The sequence below is a fragment of the Heterocephalus glaber genome, unplaced genomic scaffold, assembly GCF_053883595.1.
Source record: "Heterocephalus glaber isolate CG9 unplaced genomic scaffold, H.glaber_assembly_v1.0 deba00000546, whole genome shotgun sequence".
Lineage (NCBI taxonomy): Eukaryota > Metazoa > Chordata > Mammalia > Rodentia > Bathyergidae > Heterocephalus > Heterocephalus glaber.
In genome coordinates, this window is record NW_028258147.1 from 39,975,097 (window position 1) to 39,999,177 (window position 24,081).

At 37.7% G+C, this 24,081-nt stretch overlaps 1 pseudogene across 1 annotated transcript in view; it reads right to left on the reverse strand.

The window, feature by feature from the left end:
- Nucleotides 1-5,416: 5,416 nt before the first annotated feature.
- Nucleotides 5,417-24,081, reverse strand: part of LOC101712572 (N-alpha-acetyltransferase 30 pseudogene) — an 83,134-nt pseudogene continuing 64,469 nt past the window's right edge. Inside the window, exons 8-10 of the transcript XR_015448671.1 lie at nt 17,869-17,952; nt 10,948-11,143; nt 5,417-8,524 (exon numbers count right to left, since the gene is read on the reverse strand). The product of XR_015448671.1 is annotated as an N-alpha-acetyltransferase 30 pseudogene (transcript). The remainder of the gene's footprint in view (nt 8,525-10,947; nt 11,144-17,868; nt 17,953-24,081) is intronic.

Below are 24,081 nucleotides of genomic sequence, written 5' to 3' on the forward strand. Positions count from 1 at the left end.
CCAGCCTCCACTTTCTCTGACAGACTTTTTATTTGATCTTTTTACCCTACACTATTATGATGGGACACATTGTTGGGTGTGGGACACCCTCCCCCTCACTGGACGGGAAGGATGAACTTGGTATCCCCTAACCCAGCAAGGGTCCGTTCCCTATCTTTGGATCCATGGACAAACTGAATGTTGATTAGCATCTCCCAGGTCTTCTCCAGAGCCATCGGTCCAGACCTCCAAACTTACCACTCCATTAGCATCCACTGTACTTCATGGTGTGTCCAAAAAGTCCTATGTGTGCAGGGTCACAAAGTAGTGGCTGGGTGAGGGTCAGAGGGAAGAGCTGGTATAGTTGCTCAGAGAATTGGCCTACAAAAGGCCTTCATAATTGCTTTGGCCTGTCCTCCAGGAACCAGAAGTACAGTTCAGCCCAGTTCTGGCACTTCCAAGGGCTGGAAGACACAAGCCATAACCCTGGTGCTGAGTTTTAGACATGCTGGCGTCCCTGTCCTCAAAGAGTTGGTCTATTTGAGCCCCAATTCACATGGAAAATAGGATAGACTCACAATTTCTTAGTCACCAGCTTTGCGTTTCAACTTGCTCAGGCAATTTTGGAGACTATTGGTTAGCTGCAGTAGCTATCATTGCTTTATACTGAGCACTGTGTCCGGTTTCTCACCACCAAAGAGCCCCATAGCACCAGCTGCAGAGACCAAATACATTGCTTTTTAAAGTCGGGGGCATGTATCATTTTGGTGAAGGTTGAGAACAATGGGAAGAATTATTAATATTGGAAATTTGTAATTCCTAAGACTGTGAGAGTGTAGACAGACAATAAAAAAAAAAACCACACAGAGAAGGTAGTAAGCTATTAAAATAACCTGGGGTGGGACCAGCTTGTTTTCTGTAAGGCTGGATGAAGCAGACTTCCATTCCTTCAGTAGACAGAAAAAGCAATTTTTTCTGGGTGTGTGGACAGGACATAAGACTGCAGAGACAAGGCAAAACTGACTATCCTCAACACCCTGGCTTTTTTCTATACATTTCTTTGCTCCTTCTTTCCCAAGTACTGTGTCCCACTTAGGAAGGGCCTATTCCACCTAACTTCCTTTGTAGGTTTTATTGGGGTACAAAATAAGTCTTGTGTAAGTCATGGTCTCTATCCATTGGGAACTTGGGGAAGAAAGACATGCCCAAGAAAGAACTAGCAGATTCTTACACATATGATAAGAAATCGTGCTATGGATCAATTAACAATATACCCAGAGTTTTAAAGATTTTTTTAAAACATAAAAAATAAATCTAGAGAGGAGCTCAGGAACATTATAGAATCCCAACACAGGAAACAAACGGCATCCATAAAACAGATACAAACAGATTTCCAGGAGATTAAAAACTCCACTGAAAGTCTACACAGTGGAATGAGCCAATGTGAAGACAGAATTTCAGATATAGAAGATAACATTGCAATTAGTGACCAGGAAAAGAAAAACTGCTTTAAAATTGTAAAGGACCATGAGAAATCAATCCAGCAGCTGCTAGACAATGCAAAGAAGAATAACTTAAGACTGATTCAAGTCAACGAAGAAACAGGAGAGAGTGCAGATGACAAAAAAACTGTTCATAGAAGTGATGGCAGAAAACTTCACAAGCAGAGGAAAAGAAGTTGACATACAGATAAGCAAGGCATATAGGATTCCAACTAGCATTGACCAGAAAAAATCTACACATAGGCATATAATAGTTAAGATTCCAGAAACCCAACAGAAGAACAAAGTTCTACAAGTAGTTAGAGAAAAGAAACACGTCACATACAAAGGAAAGCCCATCAGAATCACAGCAGACTTCTCAAGGCAAGAAGAGCTTGGAGTGATGTATTTCAAGCCCTAAAAGAAAACAACCTCCAACTCAGATCGATGTACCCTACAAAATTATCTTTCAAAATTGATGGAGAAATAAGATACTTTCATGACAAATAGCACCTTGGGAACTTCATGAATACCAAACCAGCACTCCAAAAAATTTTAGACAATGTCCTAGGAAAAGACAATGAGGATCACAACCCCAGGAACCCCAGCAGAATGAATCCTTTGGGAGTAACAAGAAATTAAATGCAAAGGGGTGAATCCAACAAACAGAAAAAGTCATGACAAGAATAAGTTAATATGTATCAGTTATAACCATCAATGTTAATGATCTCAATTCACCAATCAAAAGAAATAGACTGGCAGAATGGTCAAGAAGCAAGATCCAACAATATGCTGCATACAACAAACACATTTAATTTTAAAAAACTCATAGTCTGAAAGTTAAAGGGTGGAAAATAATACTGCAGGTAACAGGAACCCGAAAAAAAAAAAGGAGTAGCTATCGTCTTTGCAGATCAAGTGGATTTCAAACGAAAATCTGAAACACTCTGGTCCCAAGATTTTCAGATAAGGGATACTCAACATGTATGTACAAATCTATTGTGAACATGTGTTTTCATTCCTCTCAAGGAAAAACTTAAGAACAGGACTGTTGGTTCTTAACAGTAATACAAGAAATTTATATATTGTTTTCCAAAATAGATCATTTTACATTCACATTAGCAGTATTAGAAAGTTCTAACTGGTTCACACCTAAGCTGACATTTGTTCCTTTAAAACTTTTAACTTCACCTCCCTAATGAGTGTATAATTCAATATTATTGTTGATTAGCATTTTTCTGATTCTAGTGTTGCACACCTTTCCTTGTGCTGTGCTGGCTATTTATCATCTTCTTGTGTCTACTTTTTCATTGGGCTGTTGATTAATGAGCTGTAACAGTTCTTTATAAATTCTGGTCATAAGTTATATGCTTTATAAATATGGTCTATTTAAGGACTACTTTTCATTTTACTGATGTCATTTAAAGTTCTAAATTTTGATGGAATCTCATTTATCAATTTTTTTTTACACATCATGTTTTTTATATCCTAGGAAATTCTTGCCTACCCTAAATTCATAAACATTTTCCCTTATAATTTCTTCTTAAAGTTTTAGACTTTTAGTCTTTCATATTTAGGTTCATAGATCCTTTTCAGTTATCTTTATGTATGGAAATAAAGGGTTGAGGTTAATTTTTTACGTATGAATACCAGATGTTCTAGTACCAGTTGCTGAAAACACTATCTTTTCTTCTGCTCTTGAATTGAGTTCATGTTCTATAAAATATTAATGTTAAATAATCTTTCAAAACTCAGTGGACCATATATGTGTGGTTCTATTTCTAAATTCTTTGTTTTATTCCAATGATCTATATATCTTTTCTTACACCAACAGTGACTTGATTACTGTAACTTTAGAGAAAGTCTTAAAATTAGGTACTGTCTTTCAACAGTTTTTCTTTTTACTTTTCTAGGTCCTTTGTACTCCTATATAACTTTTAAATTTCAATATCCAATTTTTCAATTATAACAAGTATATATAGACCTGAATTTATATATATATATACATATATATATATATACACATATATATATGTATATATACCTTGTGTTTTCTAATCCTGCTAAATTCAAATACAAGTTCTAGGGGCTCTAGAGATTTATTAGTATATTCTCTGTAGATGATCATTTCATCTACATATAAAGATTTTACTTCTACCTTGCCAATCTTATCCTAATTGTGTCATTTTATTGCCAGACTATTCTGGTTTGGGCTTGTGTTTCAAAGTTTAATGGACAGATAAAGAGTAAGCATATCTGCCCTTGTTCCCCACCTTAAGGAGAAAGCATTGTACCTTCTCCATTCATGTAAGTCGTTCTCACTGGAAGTATGGAGTACATGTCTTTAATCTGTTGAGAAGGTTCTGTTCTACTTCTAGTCTCCTGATGGCTTTTACCATGAACAGCTGTGGAATTTAGTCCAATACTTTTTCTCCAACTAGTGACAGGATCATATGGCTTTTTCCTTTTCTCTGTTAAAATGATGACTTCTGGGAGTGGATCTTCCAATGCCGAACCAACCCTGCCATCCCTATAATAAAACCACTTTCTACATACTGCCAGATCTGACTTCTAATAGTTTTTGTAAAATAAATTTCTATGTTCACACTTTTTTCTTCTATTATCTTTATCCAGTTTTAGTATTAGCATAATGTTGATTTCCTAAAATGGGAGAAGTGATACTTGTTTCTTCTGCTTTAAATGTTTGATATAATTTATCGGTTAAAATGTATACGAGCCTGTTGTTGTCATATAGGTAGGTTTTCAAGCTAGGAATATACTTTCTTTAATAGGTGCTATTCAAATTTTATATTTCCTCCAGAGTTAGTTTCATTAATTTGTCTTCCAAGGTGCTTCTTACAAGTTGTTGAATTTATTTCAAAAAAGATTTTTGTAATATGCTTTCTATATCCTTTTAAAGTCTGTAAAATCTGTGGTAATGTCTCCTAGATCTTGATATTGTAATTTTTAAAATGTATAATTGATATTGTGTAATACGAATAAAGGGCCTAAGGGGGTAGGGGAGGTGGGAGGGGTGGGAGAAAGGAAAGAAGGGAAAGAAAAATATGAGAAAGGGGAAAAAAATGGAAACAAAGTCTTTGCAAATGGGGAAGGGTAGAGGGGGTGAAGGGAGGGCAGGGGAAGGGGAAAAAAATAAGATCCAAGATACTCATGTAATGGTACAAGATCCCAATGATGAATGCAACTGTATTTTATACCTAAAATGTACCAATAAACTTAATGGGGAAAAAATATAAAGTGAGTCAATGAGTCAAAAGATGGTTTTAAAAATATATAAACAAAATTGACAGTATCATTAGGGATTCTTATAAACAACTATATGGTAATACATTGGAAAATTTAGAGAAAATGGATAACTTTCTAGAAACACATAATCTAACAAAATTGAGCCATCTATGGACATTAAAAACTTGACTGGAACAAAACTATGTAAACTAGATTGAATGAGCAATACAGTCTTCCAACAAAACAATGCCCAGGGTCAGATAGCTTCCCTACTGAATTTTACTACCCTTTAAAGTACTAGTACCAATTCTTTTAAAACTATTTCAAAAAATTAAAAGGAAGAGAGCTATATCAAAATCATCCTATGGGGTAAGAATTACCCTACTACTAACACAGGACAAAACAGAAAATAGTAGACCAATATTCCTGATAAAAACAAGGCTAAAATCATCATCAAAATACTAAAAAATCAAGTCCAAGAGCATATCAAAAAGACCATCCATCATGGTCAAATTGTATTTATTCCTGGGATACAAGGATGGTTCAGCTCATGCAGATCAATTAAATGTGAGTCATCACACATCCTATGATTCAAGGGCAAGAATCATAGGATCATCTCAATAGATGCAGAAGAAAATGTTAAAAAAAAATTCAATATCCCTTCATGATAAAATCCTGAAGAATTGAGGTATTGAAAGATTATGCACCAATATACTGAAGCCTAGATGTTTACCCAATGCATTAGTTACTTTTTTCTCATTGCTGAGACAAAATACTAGACACCCAAAGTTAAAGGAGGAGGGGTTTATTTGGGTTACAGTTGAAGAGGTTTCAGTCCATAATCAGCCAACTCCAAGGTAGGGATGACAAACAGGCATGGCAGAGCAGAAACAACATGACACACACAAGGCAGCAAATGTAACCAGAGAGTTAACAGCATCTCCCTGTCCCTTTTATCTTATTTAGACTACTTAGGGTGGGTAGCACTCACACCCTTTTTCCTAGTGCTCTTGAGCCTAGTATTGCATCATGAATCAATTATGCCTTTACACACTCTAGATCAAGCCTATGACCACATGAGGCTTTGGGGAGACATCTAGACAAACCATAACACTCACTGTCATCATACTTAACAGGAAAAAGCTGAAAGTATTTTTCTTTTTGTACCAGGGATCCAGGTTGGGACCTTGCACTTGTGAGGCAGGCATTGGAACCACTGAGCTAAATCCCTGGCCCCTGAAAGTATTTTCTTTAAGACCTGGAAGATGACAAATATGTGTTCTCTCACCACTCTTGTTCAATATAGTGCTAAATGTTTTGACTAGAATAATTAAGGAGGAAAAAATAAATAAAAGGCATACAAAAAGGAAGGGAAGAAGTAAATCCTGTGTGCAGATGATATATTCTATGTATAGGAAAATGTTTATAGTGGCACAGTTTGTAATAGCTAAAACTTGGGAACAGCCCAATTGCCCATCAACTGGAGACTGGATAAAGAAGATGTGGGGTTTTTTATAAAATGGAGTACTACTCAGCCATAAAAATGAGAAACTAGAGACATTTATAGCTAACTGGATGCACATTGAGGCCATATTCTTAAGTGAAATAAATAGGACATGCATGTGTAAATACCAAATAGTTTCTCTGGTGTGAAAAACTAAAAGTGTAAATAAGAATCAAACTGTATAATTGATATTGTATAATAGGAGGAAAAGGTCTAAAGGAGTAGGGGAAGTGGGAGGGGTAGGAAAAGGAAAGAAGGGAAAAGAAAAAATATGAGAAAAGGAAAAAATGGAAACAAAGTCTTTGTAAATAGGAAAGGGTGGAGGGAGTGAAGGGAGGGCAGGGGAAGGGGAAAAAATAAAAACCAAGATACATCATGTAAAGGTACAAATTCCCAATCCTGAATGTCAGCATGCTGTACACTTCCAACAAATCTACTGAACTGGGACATTTGTCACTGTTACCGCCTTTTGAAGTCTGGCTAACAGGTATGGAGGGAGAGCACAAAGAACAGCAGCATCTCACTGTGACATCAGCTGTCAGCCGGGGGCCTTGAACTTGTGTCCCTGTCTTCATCTGTCAGTGAGGAGCAGGATGGCCCTCAGGGTCTCAAGCCCTCCTGGAACTGTTTTCATCACAGGTCAACAGGAGACAATGCTCACACTGTTTAAGATGTTCTTTCTTTTTCTAGCCTTTACACTGCTCAGAACTCATTCTCATAAAGACACATCCCTTCAATTGCACCTTAGAAATCACAAATGTGCAATCTCACATATTTGTCACCGAATCTTACACAAATTATCTAAATTCAAAGATAAAAGCAAACATTTCATAAGACATTAAGTCAGTTTTCAATATTCGTCCAAAAGATATTAGAAAAGTTAATAAAATAGACTTTAAAATAAAGCTTCTTTAAAAAATTAAAGTAGTATTCTAAGCCAGGCATGGTGGTGTTCAGAAGACTGAGGCACGAAGATCTTGACTTTAAGGTCAGACTGGTCCACACATGGAGATTCTGTCTCAACCAAAAAAGTAATATTCTCTGATCCAGACAATACAAGAAGATTGAACTATTTTTACCATAAGCCACTTAAAATGACAGGAAAATATCCAGATAATTTCTGTTAGAATATTTTATTTCTTTTGCACAATTTTTTGTACTGAGGATTGAACCCAGGACTTTCACAATGAGCTACATCCCCAACCTTTAAAAATTGTTATGTGATTTCAAGACAGAGTCCCACTAAGTCACTTAAGATACCCAGGCTGAGTTTCAACTTGTGATCCTCCTGGCTCAGCTTCCCAGGGTACTGGGATTATAGACCTGTGCCAACAAGCCTGATTTTTAAAAATATATTCAATAAATAATGTATGCACATCTTAGAATTCCAAAAATACAAGGAGCTAGAGAGAAAAATGTAACTTCTGTCATACTCCCCAATGAAAATACGTGTTCAGATTAGAAATATTTTTAATTATAAGTGTTCAGAGAATTAGAGGTTTTCTGGATTATGAAAACTTGAACAAACTACAGGAGTGTGTGCAGAAAAAACAGATTTTATGATGAATTTCAGTGTAATGGTTTAACAAACACTTTCTGTGCATCATTTTCTAAGGCAGAAGTATCTTGTTATGAATTTGTAAATATCATTTTTTTCAGTATACAAACCAATAAAGTGAGAGGTTGAGTCCCACACTGCATGGTGACTAAAACAATATAATCACTTCACAATATAGTCATTTAATTTAATGTGTAATGAAGCAATTAGGGAAAGCTTTATTTATTCCAAGAGTTTCAGAGATTTAGTGGTCACCAGAAGGAAGGAGACTCTCCATGTAAATAGGATAGAGCAAGGTTTCTCCCAGAAAACACCACGTACTAAATACTTTTGGAAAAAGGAAAAAAAAATGAACAAGCCTTTTTAAAAATTTATTTAATTTTTGTATTATTCTGTTTGCAATACCCATTGAATGTACACCTTGTGGGGAGTTAGTACATTCATGCATCAACTCTTAACCCCTTGTGTTTCCTTCTCCTCCTCTCCCTCCCCTCTCCTCCTGTCCTGTCTCCCCTTCCCATCTCCAAAAGGTCCACCTCCCTGTTTCCCATTGTCTATTTTTAAATTACTTCCAGTGTCAGGAAAGGCCTCCCTCTGAAAATGCAATAGTTCTGACATTTGAGTAATGTACAGAGGCCTGCCACTGCAGATCAGAAGGAGCCTGCGAATGCCAGGAATTTCAAGAAGACCTGAGATGAGACAGGCAGCAGCATGAACACGACATCCTGTTGTGCAAGACGCCCTCTCCGAGGTCACCTGCGGGGCCATGACAGGAGTTATAACCAGAGGCAAGGATGGAGTCCATTCTAGTTGTGATAAGAAGCCATCAGGAGGCTTTAACTAGGGGTCAGCATGACCTGATTTGTATTTTTGAGAGATTAGTGTGGCTTTGGTAAAGAGAATATATAATATTGGTGAACAGGGATGGATGGGAATGTCAGGAGACTATCTCTGGGTGAATCTGACAGGATTGTTTCTTTCTGTATGTCTTTGGGGAAGATACTTGATCTGTCTGAACTTTGAGTTTTCTTATGAGTCCAGTGCAGTTACAGAGAGCATTGAGATGATGTATGAAGAGCTCTTATTATCATGGAATAAATGCTAACATAAGAATCATCAGCAGATGAGGACTGATTTTCGATATTATATTGACCAGTTGGTGCTGTGACCACCACTTTCGCTATGAGCCTCTGTTCCTCTAAGAACATCACTGAATTAGAGCATTGGTCATATTCCTGATCTTCACTCAAGAACCTGCCAGATTCACCCTTGTCCACAGCTATCAGCAACCTCTTCCTCACCCCTGATGGAACTCAAGTCTTGTATCTGACCTCAGATTCAATGATGCTAACCTTGGGTAGCCATAAATCAGCTTAGGATCCATCATGGGACTTCCTGTAAATAATCTAAGACTCCTTTCTCGGGCAGTTCAAACACCTCATTAAATAATGACACTACCAAACACTCATTATTTCCTTCTTTTACATTTCCCCCTAGATTTTGCCATTTTTTCTTCCAGTAAAGAGTCACACTATAGGGGGAAATATCCCCAAAGTATATTTTTAATGGAGTTACTGAACTTTAATGGAGTTCCAGGCTGGGGCCAAGGTTACCTGTTCCAGATTATAACCTTATCAGGTTGCCAGCTCCATCCTGTAGAGAGCTCAAACAGACACCCACACAAGATCTATATTTTATTGTTCTTCATTTCTTGCCTTAATAAATATCAAGACACTGGATGGTAAGCACTAAACCTGGTCCAAAGGATTTTCCCAGAAGACAACAGGGTATATAGTCTGAGGAGATGCAGGCATGTAGAGGACAGAGTATCTGAGGGGAGGAACAACTCCTGGCACCTGCCTCATCATTCACACTGCTGAGGCCCCTGGGTCAGAGACAACCTCGGTCACCTGGGTCTCCTGAGAGCCAGAGCCACACTCACCTAACTCTGGGGACCTGGAATGTCCACTGCTAGATGTTTCCCTGCCTAGACCTCAGGACCAGTTTCAAGGCCAGCCTTGTTCTGACCTCTCGTTTCTGCTATGACCTAGATCATGTGATATCAGATCATGTTCTGCCACCAGGGGACTTGTTTCAGTTCTAGCTCACAGGATCATAACTGTCTGAGTTTGAATCCTGGCTCCAGACTTACCAGCTCTCAGGCACTGGAGCTGGACAATAAAAAAGAAAACCTACAGCCATAAAGAATGAGAAACTAGTCATTTATAGCTAAATGGATGCATATTGAGGCCATATTCTTAAGTGAAATAAATAGGACACGTGTGTAAATTCCGAATAGTTTGTAAATAAGCATTAAAAGGATTAATAACTAATAATTGATACTTTGAAATAGGAAAAGGTCCAAAGAGGTAGGGGTGGTGGGAGGAGATGTGGAAAGGAAAGAATGGAAAGGAAAAATTATGAGAAAAGAAAAAAAAAAGGAAACAAAGTCTATGTAAATAGGGAAGGGTGGAGGGGTGAAGGGCACATGGGTAATGGGGGAAAAATAAGAACCAAGACACATCATGTACAGGTACAAGCACCCAATGATAAATGTAAATGTATTGTATACCTAAAATGTACCAATAAAAGAATTTAACCAAAAAAAAAAAAAAAAAGCTACCCTATCAAGGTCATGATAAGGAGTAAAGCCTCTGCAGGAAACACCTTGAATGCCCCATAGATATTTGTTTAAAAATCAGGAAAAAATAAGTTTTCAGCAAAATAAGTAGCAGGGGACGGAGAAATCAAGGAAGGATGACGGGAGGGGTCATGATTAAAGTGAAAGATGGCAGTCCTTTATACCACACAGAATAAATACCCATAGGGTTCCCCATACTGAGCCTCCCCCATCATGGGTAATAAAATTGTCCTGCTTTCTGCAATAGAGATGGATTTAACTTTACTTAAAAGGAACAAAGAGGGAGAAAGAAAAGACAGAGGAGAAAGCAAAGAAGGAAAGAACAAAAAGAAAAAGGGGAGAGCAGAGAGAGAGAAGAGTGTGACTAGAAGGGCACACAAAGCTACAGTTCCTAACCTATGCAACAGGCATAAAAACACTGCCTTGAATAACGGTTAGAAAATCATTCTTAGAGCACAATAAGTAGAGGAATAACAAAATCCCACTGATAAGAATATTTTCCTCTGCTTGGGTGGCCATTAGACTTCGCTGGACTCACCTTTCCAGAAACTTCCAGCTCTTCCTTATCTCTGAGCGCATTCCCGGACAACATTTTCATCTCAACAACTCCAGCTGTGGCAATGATGGGCACAATGGCCAAGAGTAAAAGTGTCAACTGCCAGCCATAAAATAATAATTCCTGTCCTGAGATTTGCTACATCCTAGGCAACTACAGCAAGCCTGGAACCTATAGCCTGAAACACATTAGAAACACATTTTTATATTAGATTTAAAACCCACTCTTGGGGCCTGAGATTTAGCTCAGTGGTCCCAGCGCTGGCCTCATAAGCACAAGGACCCGAGTTCAATCCCCGGTACCGAAAAAAAAAACAAACAACAAAAAAAACCCATTCTAATATATTCACGAGGATTATGGTAATTCACTTTCCTGAAAATCTATTATTACCATCTCAGTTATAAAATAAAAATGAAGATTTACTTGAAGGAAGTTTACTGCGTTTTTTTTGTTTGTTTTTTGTTTTATTTTGGGGTACCAGGGATTGAACTCAGGACCTTGAGCTTGCAAGGCAGGCATGGTACCACTGAGCTAAATACCCAGCCCCATTTACTGGGTTTCTAAAATGAGGATTTCCATGATTTCAAAATAAACACTGAAAGTGGAAGATGAATAATACAGAGTTCACTGTACATTTCTCTCTTCTGATGTTTTTAAACAAAGAAAATCTTTATTACTCAGAGGATGATCACTAAAGCAAGCTCTGCTACTTAGAAACATGAGTCTATTATATTAACATATAATGTTAATATATTAATTTCCAAGGGAAAACTGGAAATTTCCAATGTTAGTCATACAACTATTTATAATTTAAGGCTACAAGGTTCCATTAAGGATATTCAAATATTTTTGGGGATATTTGAAATGCTTCCTATGTTTAATTTGACCTCCAATGGATTTGGGATGAATACATATAATTGAAATTATCAAATTTCATTTACAAGCTTCAGTTTAAATGCCAGAGTGAGCCTGACAATGGCCTTTAGCAGTGGCCAGTGACTGTCAAATTTAAAGCCAGATGTCAATTTTGAGTCATTTGTAGGAAAACGGATGCACCTTGAGGCCATAATGTTAAGTGAAATAAATCAGATACAGAAGCTTAAATATCATATGGTTCCCCAAACTATACATAAATTAAACAGCAAAATAAAAGATAGATAATGTGAAACAGATAGAAAAATCTTTTGCAAATGGGTAGGGGATCAAGAGATGAAGGGAGGGGGAAGAATGGAGGTTAAGGGGATGAAAAAAGAATTAAGATGTGTTATGTGCATGTACCAACTTCCAAAATTGAATATTCATCATACACTTGATCTTAGCCAAAAGGCTGAGAAGCGATCAAATACTCATTGTATACTGCAAACGTGGACAGATAAAAATTTTTTAAAGGCACTGCATAAAACAATTTTAAAAAACAGAAATCAATCTATAAAGCCAATTCCATCCACCACTCTGCATTTTACCCCACCACATCCCTTCTACCCTGAAAATAATATGTCCTGAACCCACCCCAATTCCTGCTCTGCCCCCAGGCCTGCTTTATCTGGAAATGGGCCATGCTCCTTTGCTCTCCCAAAATTTCTGCTGTTCAAGTGGAACTGGTCTCAGATAAACACGATAGAGTGCAGTTTAGGATAGCCAGTCTGATGACCATGACCTTGTAAAAATCTCTCCCAAGTAAAAACATCAGGAAGTACATTAATAACCAAAGATATCTATTCTGAATTCTGGGGAAGAATCCTTCATAACTCCCTACATCAATGCCCCCAAAATCACATATCTTTCTGAGATAGTCATTAGACTAACACTTAGAGGGGAAAAGGTGCTACAACCACCATTAGCCTTTTATATACCTTAAACTCCACAACAGGCAACTGCACCAGGGCTGAAAGAGACAGCAAAAATAATAAAGCACATTTATTTTTATTGGATACAATTATAGAGCTTATATTGAAGGGATGCTTTGCAAAATTTGGCACAAGTCAGCGTACAATGATGTTCAGCGCCATCTCTCTGACCTGCACCTTTTCCATGTGAAGCTCAAAGGATGCAGCCTGGAGAATTTGCACCGCAAGGATAGTATAGGCTGGTCCTGTCCTCAGCTTCTACAAGTCTTTCTTCTAATTAATTTCCTGCCATTAACCTTCATACATACAGATGTATACATACAGAGCTTTGGATGGCAGTCAAGGACCAAAGAAATAAGATAGATCAAAGATGATTGATTTGTTTTAATATGCAAAAGAGCTGAACTTAAAATATCCAGGACTTTATGCTGCAGGGAGATCAATGCCTTAGGTTTTGACTGACGCTGCATTGGTGATGGCTGCTTACTCTGAAGCCTGACATTCACTGGCTCACATCTATTCCTACAGGGCTCTGAGGACCAATCACTTGTCCCATGCCTTCCACTCCTGCTATTTCTTCCTCAAAACGCCATCACAGCACTGAAACTGTAATTTAAAGTTTTTGTGCTAATTGCACTAAAAGCTTACATCCTGAGTTTCCTTTTGAATCTAAGAGTATCTGTGATAGAAAGAATATCCATGACATTAAAATCCACCCTAACCCCAGCCCTGTCTCACAAAAAGAATAATTGAATGTGCAGCTGCTCTTGGTTTATATGGGACTCTCCTTGGTCTTTCACATTTCACAGCTCTAGACCACATGTCAAATGACATTAAAGGGCTCAAAATAACACAGGAAATTATATTGAGTTATGTTTTATTCTGGGCTATGGTTAGCAGAATTAAGATACTTCAATAATTTTCAAATACATCTGAGAAGAGGTTTTATTGATGTGGAAGTTAAATTTGAACAAATAATTAACCTAGACACACAAATATCACTTACTACATTCACAGAAATTTGACATGACCCCGCTGTAGGTAGCACAAATGTGTGACAGCATGGCCAGCATCAAACACTTTTACATAAAAAAACTAACCACATTGCTTCCCTCTGTGGAAGAGTCAGGGAAGTACATACACATATGTATCCATATCAGTGTGCTACTTGCACACATACACACCGAATGTCCACATTATTTACACACATATAGACACCTATTCATTCTTCACCTTAAACAGCCAAGCCAGGGGCGTCAACAGGACATAACTATCCTCTCTCTGACAAGCTGTGATGAAAAGACTAGGATTTCCTAGTTCAGTGATTATCACCAACATGGTTGACCTCATTAACACTTTAGCTACTGTTTTATATTCTGGGAAACAGCTCTGCCTTCGAGTGGTTCACACAAAAACTAAAACTAGAATTTCCATTTGACCCAGTTACTCCCCTTCTACTGATCTTCATGAAAAGATTAAAGACATCACATTACAGTGATACATGCACACCATGTTTATAGCAACACTATTCATAATAACTGAATGTTGGAAGTGACCCATATACCATTAACAGATGAATGGACAAAGAAAATGTGGTATCTATACATAATGAAATACTACTCAGCTCTAAAGAAGGATAAACTTGGGGCTGGGAATTTAGCTCAGTAGTTCTGCTGCCTGCCTCACAAGCACAAGGCCTGAGTTCGACACCCAGTACCAAAAAAAAAAAAAGGATAAATTTAAGACATTTGTAGGAAAACAGATGTACTTGGAAAATAAAATGTTGAGTGAAATAAATCAGACACACAAGCCTTAAACACTGTATGGCATCTTTCATTTAAGCAAGGCAAAGTACAATCAGAGAACAAAATAAAGGATGGACAGAAGGAAATGAGGGGATAGGAATGTTGAAGATGGGAAGGGTCCAGGAGGCTGAGGAAAAGGGAAGAAGTGAAGGAAACGGGAAGTAAGCAGACTTAAGATGTGCCACGTATAGGTACCAAATACCACAATGAATGTGAACATTATGTGTCACACACCTGGGCTAAGAATAACAATAAGAACAAGAATGAAAATGGAAAAAGAGGATTTAACACTGAGGTAGAGAGGTGGGTGTGAAGGGGGTTAAATAAAAGAACCAAGCTGCATTACATACATGTATCTACTCCGAAGATGATTGTAAACTTCTTGTACTGCAAACATGTACTAATAAAATATAAACAAAAAATTAAAGAGACCTGTAAAATTTTTATAAAGAGAGACAGAAATGGAGGGAGGAGAGGAGAGAGGGAATGAAAAAAAGATTAAGATGTGTTCTGTATGTGTGCCAACTCCTCACAAGGAGTATAAACATTGTATATTGCAAACATGGACTAATACTTTAAAAAGAAGAAAACAAGGTATGCATTGTTGATAATGATGGGGACAGCAAAGGTGCAGGTTGAGATGTCTTTGAGGAAATAAGTGAAAAGCAGAAGGTCGGCACCCACGAGCGGCTAGACTCGAGGACAGGGTGAAGGGCCGCACCAATGACACCGTGTTAAGAAAAGATTCTCCACAAATATTATAAACACAGGACAGTGCTGTAGTGTAAGACAAGTCTTAACTCCACAGGAACTTAGGAAGTGGGAAGAAGTACAGCGACACGGAGCACCAAGCTATCTGTTCAGAGTTCTGCTGCAAAGAGCAGCAGAGTTCATATCCCTGGTAGGATTGTCTCCAGCACACCATATGGGATATAGGTCTTTCTGTGACTATCAAAGCACACAGACATATATGGCAGGGTCCCGGTGTACACCCTAAAGTTAGGGCAGCAAAGATTAGTGAATACAGGCCTTAGGAGCCTGCAAGACTGAGCTTATCCACACTGGTCACCATCCTAGCGAAATGGACTTCCCGAGATAATTTACTGATTCTCTAAATAATTAGAATACAAGTTAATACTTTCCTGTCCTCCTCCACCTACCACCTCATCCCTCTGCCTCATTTAGCAGTCTTTTCACCTCATGTCCAGCTGTGCCTGCTTTCTCTTCCCATCCTTTGAGCCCCCTTCCACCGAGCTTCTTTTCCCAGCACACACCAGAAACTGCTCTTGTTGGTATCGTAAGCACCTCCAAGTCACTACAGCATGTGAATTGTTCAAGCGTGTTACAAGCTTATCTTCTGTATCCTAGTTTGCTCCCTCTTTAAAATGCTTTCTCAGTTTTGTTTCCCCGACACTTCCTCCCTCCCTCATTGGCTGCTCTTTTACACTGATCTTTGCTGTTTCACTCTCATGACTCGACTTCAGACTCAAGGCTGGTTGTTATCCACACACACTTCCTTGGCTGTCCTATCCAGTGTCATGCCTTTAAAAGCCACCACTGCACTGAAAAATCTCCAAATGTATACTGTATTTCCAGACAACACTTTTCTGCTATGACTTCCCCAGACATACAAAAACACTCGCATCTTTGACATCTGTCTCCATGGGGATTTTTACTGTGAGGATCACAAACTTACCATGTCCTAAGAATGTTCAAGTCTCCCTCAAACTTACTGATCTAACAGGCTTCCCAATGTCAATAAAAAACAATTCCACTTTTTTAGTTGTGCAAGTCAAAAATTTTAGAATCATCCTTAAATCCCTTTTCTCTCTTATCCCTTATTGAAGCCAACCAAGAAATTCTATAGGCTGTACCTTTAAACTATATCCAGAATGAACTACGTGTTGCTACAGTCAGTAAGATGCACCAATCCCAGTATCATCCCCCTCCTGGGTTACTGCAATGAACTCTCTGCCTATATTGATGTCTCCATCAGTATCTTCACACAGCAGTCAGAGTGGTCCTTTAAAAATTCCAGATGTGTCACTGCTTTGGTCAAAACCTACAATGGCGAACCATCCAATTCCAGACACAATGCTGCCCGTGATCATTACAACTCTTTTGTCTTCACTCACTGTAATCTATCCGCTATACGTGGAAACAAAGGCTAGGGTGCCCAGCCTCAGGGCTTCTGCGCTTGCTGATCTTCTCCAGAACATACCAAGATGGCACCTTTCCTCTTCCAGGCCTCCTGCCCGTATTGCTCTGTTAGTGTGGCCTCTCTTCCTCAACAACCAACCGGCCAGCCTCTATCCCACACCCTCCTAGCATTTTTCCAGAGCACTTTTCTGGCAATCTGGCAAACCATGTAGACTTTATCAGGGTAAAAACTCTGAGCTTTTCTAGAGAGTACAAAGTGATTTCAAGCAGAGTCTATCGTGTTGTATTAGTTTTTGTACAGCTTGATCTAAGTCTTGCTTTTCCTTGGTGTGTTTGCTTTAGGCAAAAAAGTGTGGAAAACAACGTTTCTTAAGATTAATACTGCCAGGTTGCAGCTCTCTGTGTGCTCCCATATTCATAATCTAATTAGTTCTTATAGAAGCCTCATCTATTACACAGAAGAAATGTCAGTATAATGCTGCCTCACAGGACAACTAAAATACAGAGATTGACATGGTTCATGATGGGGGAAGACAGCAGAAATCACATTGTTTCTCAAAATTTCACGTCATTTTGTAGATTTTAGCCATGAAAATTTGTAACTGTAGAAGAAATTGTCACTTGAGCTAAAAATGAAAATCTGATCATTTAATGGTTTAAAGTTATTCCTCCTACACTTGCTTTTGTGCTTTTCATTTCATGTGCTTTTCATTTGTTTCAACCTATTTTTAGGAATATTTTCTTCTTCCCCTTCTGAACGATAATGCCCCTAAATTTTTGGACAGCATCTATACTCATCCTTCTTCAATAGCAATTACAATTTTCTATTGATTGAGCACTGATGCAGTGCTCCTGAATAATATGTTGAAAATCCTTCCCTACTGAAAACATATTCTTTTTCTTATATCTTTATAGTTACTGTACAGTAAAAAATGGTTAGAAAACATTCTTTCTATTCATCATGATATATTTATGACTTTGATGTCTATTTTCTTGATGATAATAAATAAAACCTGTAACAAGAAAAACCAATGCCATGCTGAAGTTCAAATGGAAATTAATACAATCACAAACAGGAAGGAGGCACCTACCCCTTTCACTTGAGCAGCGTCACTGGCGAGCCTGGTAGTCAATGCTCCGGTGGTGTTTTTAGGGTCACTGAACCAGCCCACATCCTGTGGCACAAGAGAGATTTTATCATATTAAAACTCTGTTTATGAGACTCACAGCTCTAGGTGGAAAATGACGTGGTCACTTTTACCTATCACTTATATCCCCTGCATTTGACTTTCAGGATTTGCTATTTCATACCTTACAAAGAGAATTAATACACAAGGCATCAATACATTTTTTTATCTCTCAAGTGTTTTCTTGGTCAGAAGAAACAAAAATGGATACTACAGGGCTGGGATTTAGCTCAGGGGTTCTGCTACCTGTCTCACAAGCACAAGGTCCCAAGTTTGATCCCTGGTACCAACAAACAAACAAACAAACAAACAAAAAAAGATACTACACACTGGTGAAGGAAACATTTCCAGAAAGATAACAACTGTAAATATGTATGTACTGAATGTTCGCATAAACAACATCATAAAACAAAAACTACTAGATATAAAAAGACAGGTGGACACCAATGCCACAATAGTGGAAGACTTTTCAATATGCCAGTCTCACAAATAGACATTTCAGCTACACAACAAAAAAACAAAGAAGTATCAGATTTAAATCACACCATTGAACCAAAGCTTTAACAGGTATCTACACAGTATTTCATCTAATAAAAACAGAATATACATCTTTCTCAGCAGCATGTGAAAGTTTTTCAAAAATAGTATGTTAGGCATATGTAAAGCATGCTTAAATAAATACAAAAGAACTGTTAATAATCCCCTTTTTTCTATTGGATCATAGTGAAATGAAACCAGAAATCAACAGCAAAAAACCCCCAGAAACTACACAAACACATGGAAATTAAATAATACATTATTAATAATCAATGGATCAAAGAAGAAATCGGGGAAAAAAATCAAAAATTTCTTGACTCAAGTAAGAATAAAAACATATCAAAATGACAAGTAAAATAAATCAAAATCTATGGGACACAATGAAAGCATTAGTAAGCAGGGACTTTATGGCTGAGAATATCTACATTAAAAGAATACAGCAACCCCAAACACATAGCCTAATGATGCATCTCACTATCCTAGAAAAAGAACAATACAAATCCAAAACTAGTAGAAGGGAAGAAATGATGATCAGAGCAGAAATTAATGAGACAAGATTGATGAACTCCTAGCTAAACTTGCTAAAAGAAGGAAAGAAAAACCCCTTATCCAAGCAAAGAGAAATGAAGGTGAAATTAAAATGGACACCACTGAAATACAGAGGACCATAAGAAACTATTTTGAAAACTTGTATTCTAATATGTTAGAGACCTTAGAAGATCCATATAAATTGTCAGAATTGAACCAAAAAGATATAAATCACCTGAATGGACCAATAGCGGGCAATGAAATAAAGGTGGTATTAAAAACCCTACCAACTAAGAAAAGCCCAGGACTTGATGGTTTCACTGCAGACTTCTACCAAAAAGTCAGGGAACATCTAAGGCCAACACAACTCAAACACTTCCATGCAACTGAAAGAGAAGGAGAACTGCCAAACTCATTCCTGGAATCAAGACTGCCTCATGCCAAAACCAGACAAGGTCTTGACAAAAACAGAAAACTACAGGGCTGGGGATTTAGCTCAGTGGTTCTGCCACCTGCCTTGCAAGTGCAAGGACCTGAGTTCGATTCCCAGTACGAAAAAAAAGAGAGAGAGGGAAAAAAAACACTACAGCCCAATTTCTTTAATGAACATAGATACAAGAATCCTAAACCAGACACCATCAAAAAACATGCAACAAATCCTGAAAAAGATCACACATCATGACAAAGTTGGCTTCATTGCACAGACACAAGAGTGCAATCAATAAATGCAACACATCACATACACAGAAACAAGGACAAAAATCACATGATCATTTCAGTAATCCAGAAAAAGTCCTGGACAAAAATACATTTCATCATGCTAAAAACCCTGATGAAAATAGGTACAGAAAGAACTTGTCTCAGTGTGCTAAGTCACTCCTGACAAAACCACTGTCAACATCATTTCCAGAAAAATGGAAATCATGTCTGCTGAAATCAGGAACAAGACAAGGAGGTCTTGTCACCACTCCTGTTCAATATATTACTTCAAAATTTAGCCAGAGAAATTAAGCAAGATAAAGAAATAAATGGGATATGTATGGGAAAGGAAGAAGTCAAATGATTCTTATTTGTAGGTGACATGATCCTTTGTATAGAAGACCCAAAAACTTCACCAATAGACTCCTAGAACTAATAAATTCAGCAAAGTAGCAGGATACAAAATGATGCACAAAAATCAATAACATCCCTGTACATAAACAATGAAAGAAAGAAATCAGGAAAACAATCTCATTCCCAATAGCGTTAAGAAAAATTAAACACCAACCATTAACCTAACCAAGGAAGTGAAAGGCCTCTATAAGAAAAACTGTACTACTCTGATAAAAGAGATTGAGGAGGACATCAGAAAACAGAAAGACACCTCTTCTTCCTGGATAGGCAAAACTAATATTGTCAAAATGGCCATATTACCAAAATGATATATAGATTTAACACAATCCCAATTAAAATAACAAAAGCATTCCTCACAGAACTAGAAAAAACAATCCTAAAATTTATATAGAACTAAAGAATACCCAGGATACCAAAAGCAATCCTGAGCAACAAGAGCAAAGCAGGGGTACCTGCAAAAAACATAGGGGGATCAGTGGAACAGAATACAGGATGCAGAAACACCCCAGGCATTTCCAGCCATCTAATCTTTAAAAGGGACGAAAACATACTCTGGAGAAAAAAACAGCCTCTTTAACACATGGTGCTGGAAAAACTGGTCATTCATATGCAGAAGAATGAATCTAGAGCCCTATGTCTCACCCTGTATAAAATCAAATCAAAATGTATCGAAGACCTAGATATAAAAACAGAAATATGTTGGAAGATAACCCAAATTTTGATTAATCTGTTGGAAGATAAAATAGGTAAAACTCTTGAAGACATGGCATAGACAAGGAGTTTCTGAACAGAGCCCCTTTGTACAAGAAATGACACCAACAATGAACAAATGGTGTTACATTGAATTTATTTATTTATTTTTATTAAATTCTCTTATTGGTACATTTTAGGTATACAACACAATTACATTTCTCATTGGGAATTGTACCTTTACATAATGCATCTTGGTTCTTATTTTTTCCCCATTCCTAGCCCTCCCTTCACCCCCTCCACCCTTCCCTATTTACAAAGACTTTATTTCCATTTTTTCCATTTCTCATCATTTTTCCTTTCCCTTCTTTCCTTTCCCCGGCCCCTCCCACTACCCCTACCCCTTTGGACCTTTTCTTCCTATTTTACATTATCGATTATTCATTCTAATCATTGGTACATTTTAGGTATACAATATAATGACATTCATCATTGGAAATTTTCACCTTTACATAGTCTCTCTTGGTTCTTATTTTTCACCCTTGCCCAGCCCTCCCTTCAAGCCCTCCAGTCCTCCCTATTTACAAAGATTTTTATTCCTATTTTTCCATTTTCTCATATTAATCTCATTCCCTTCTATCCTTTCCCCTAGCCCACACACTTCCTTCCCCTTTGGCCCTTTTCTTCCTCTTTCACATTACCTATTATACATTTACTCCTTATTTACACTTTCAGTTTCTCACACTAGAGAAACTATTCAGTATTTACACATGTGTGTCCTATTTATTTCACTTAAGAGTATTGCCTCAATGTGCAGCTATTTAGCTATAAATGTCTCTAATTTCTCATTTTTTATGGCTGAGTAGTACTCCATTTTATTAAAAAACCACATTTTCTTTATCCAGTCTCCAGTTGATGGGCATTTGGGCTGTTTCCAAGTTTTAGCTATCACAAACTGTGCTGCTATGAACATGGGTGCACATATATCACTGTGGTATGATTCTTTTAATTCTTTGGGGAAGATCCCCAGCAGGGGAATAGCAGGGTCAAATGGGACTTCCAGTCCTAGTTCTTTGAGGTATCTCCATAGTGATTTCCACAGTGCTTGCACCAGTCTACACTCCCACCAGCAGTGCAGCAGGGTTCCTCTTTCCCCACAGCCCCGCCAACATTTGTTACTGGTTGATTTCATGATAGCAGCCATTCTTTCTGGAGTGAAGTGGAATCTCAGCATTGTTTTCATTTGCATCTCTCGACTGACAAGTGATGTTGAACATTTTTTCATGTATTTATTTGCTATTTCTACTTCTTTGTCTGAGAAATGTCTGTTCATTTCAGATGCCCATTTTTGGACTGGGTCTTTAAATTTGGGAGTCTGATCTTTTTAAGTTCTTTATAGATTCAAGATAGTAGACCTTTGTCTGAGGAAGAGCAGGTGAAGATTTTTTTCCCACATTGTGGGTTGTCTCTTCACACTGCTGGTGGTTTCTCTTGCTGTGCAGAAGCCTTTTAACAAGAAGAGATCCCACTTGTTGATTGTTTGTGCTAGTTCATGGGCAACTGAGGTTTTGTTCATAAAATCTTTTCCTACACCGATGTCTTCGAGGGTTCTACCTAACCTCTGTTTCAACTGATTCAGAGTTTCTATTTTAATATTTACATCTTTAATCCATTTCAATTTTAGTTGGATTCATGGTGAGAGATACAGGTCTATTTTTAGTCTTTGGCAGGTTGAAACCCAATTTCTCCAGCACCAATTATTAAAGAGGCTATCTTTCCTCCAGTGAGGGTGTGTGGCTCCTTTACCAAAGATGAGATGGCTGAGTGTGTCTGGAGTTGTTTCTGAATCTTCTAATCTGTTCCACTGGTCCTCAAGTGTGTTTCTTTGCCAGTACCATGCTGTTTTTATCACAGTAGCTTTGTAGTAGAGTTGCAGGTTGGGGATTGTGATACCCCCTGCCGTGTCTCTGTTACCTAGAATTGCTTTTGCTATTCTGGGTCTCTTCTTGCTCCAAATGAATTTGTGGATTGTTTTCTCAAGGTCCATGAAGTATGCTGCTAGGATCTCAATTGGAATTGCATTAAATCTAAATAGCAGTTTTGGAAGTATGGCCATTTTCACTATATTAATCCTTCCTACTCAGGAGCAGGGGATGTCTGTCCATTTTCTGATATCATCTTCAATCTCTCTTTTCAGAGTGCCATAGTTTTCAGAGAAGAGGTCTTTGATTTCTTTTGTTAGGTTGATTCCTAGGTATTTCAGTTTTTTGGATGCTACTGTGAAAGGAATTATTTGCCCTATTTCTCTCTCAGTGACTCTGTCATTTGTGTGGAGGAAAGCTATTGATTGTTGTGTGTTGACCTTGTAACCAGCTACTTGACTGAATTTGGTTATTAAGTCTAGAAGACTTTTGGAGGAGTTCTTGGGGTCTTCTATACACAGTATCATGTCATCTGCAAATAATGACAGTTTGACTTCTTCATTTCCTATCTTTATTCCTTTTATTTCTTTCTCTTGTCTAATTGTTGTGGCTAATGTTTCCAGAACTATATTGAACAAGAGTGGTGATAGTGGACATCCTTATCTTGTTCCTGATTTTAGTGTGAATAGTTTCAGTTTTTGACGATTTAGTATGATATTGGCTGTTGTTTTTTCATAGATGGCTTTTATCAGTTTGAGGTAGAGACCATCTATTCCAATTTTTTGTAGAGTTTTTATCACAAATGCATGTTGGATTTTGTCAAATGCTTTTTCTGTGTCTATGGAGATAATCATATGGTTTTTGTCCTTGGCTCTATTGATATAGTGTATTACATTGATTGATTTTTGTATATTGAACCATCCCTGCATCCCTGGGATGAATCCCACTTGATCAGGGTGTATGATCTTCTTGATGATCTTCTGCATTCTGTTTGCCAGTATCTTATTAAGGATTTTTGCATCTATGTTCATTAGTGAGATTGGCCTATAGTTCTCTTGTTCAGTTGGGTCTTTCTCTGCTTTGGGGATCAAGGTGATGCTTGCTTCCAGGAATGAATTTGGGAGTATTGCTTCCCTTTCAATTTCATTGAAGAGTTTAAACAGTAGTGGCAGTAGTTCCTCTCTAAATGTCTTGTAGAATTCAGCAGTGAAGCCATCAGGACCTGGGCTTTTCTTAGTTGATAAGTTTTTAATTACATTTTCAATTTCATTGGTTGATATTGGGTTGTTCAGAATTTTCAGGTCTTCCTCATTCAACTTTGGTAATT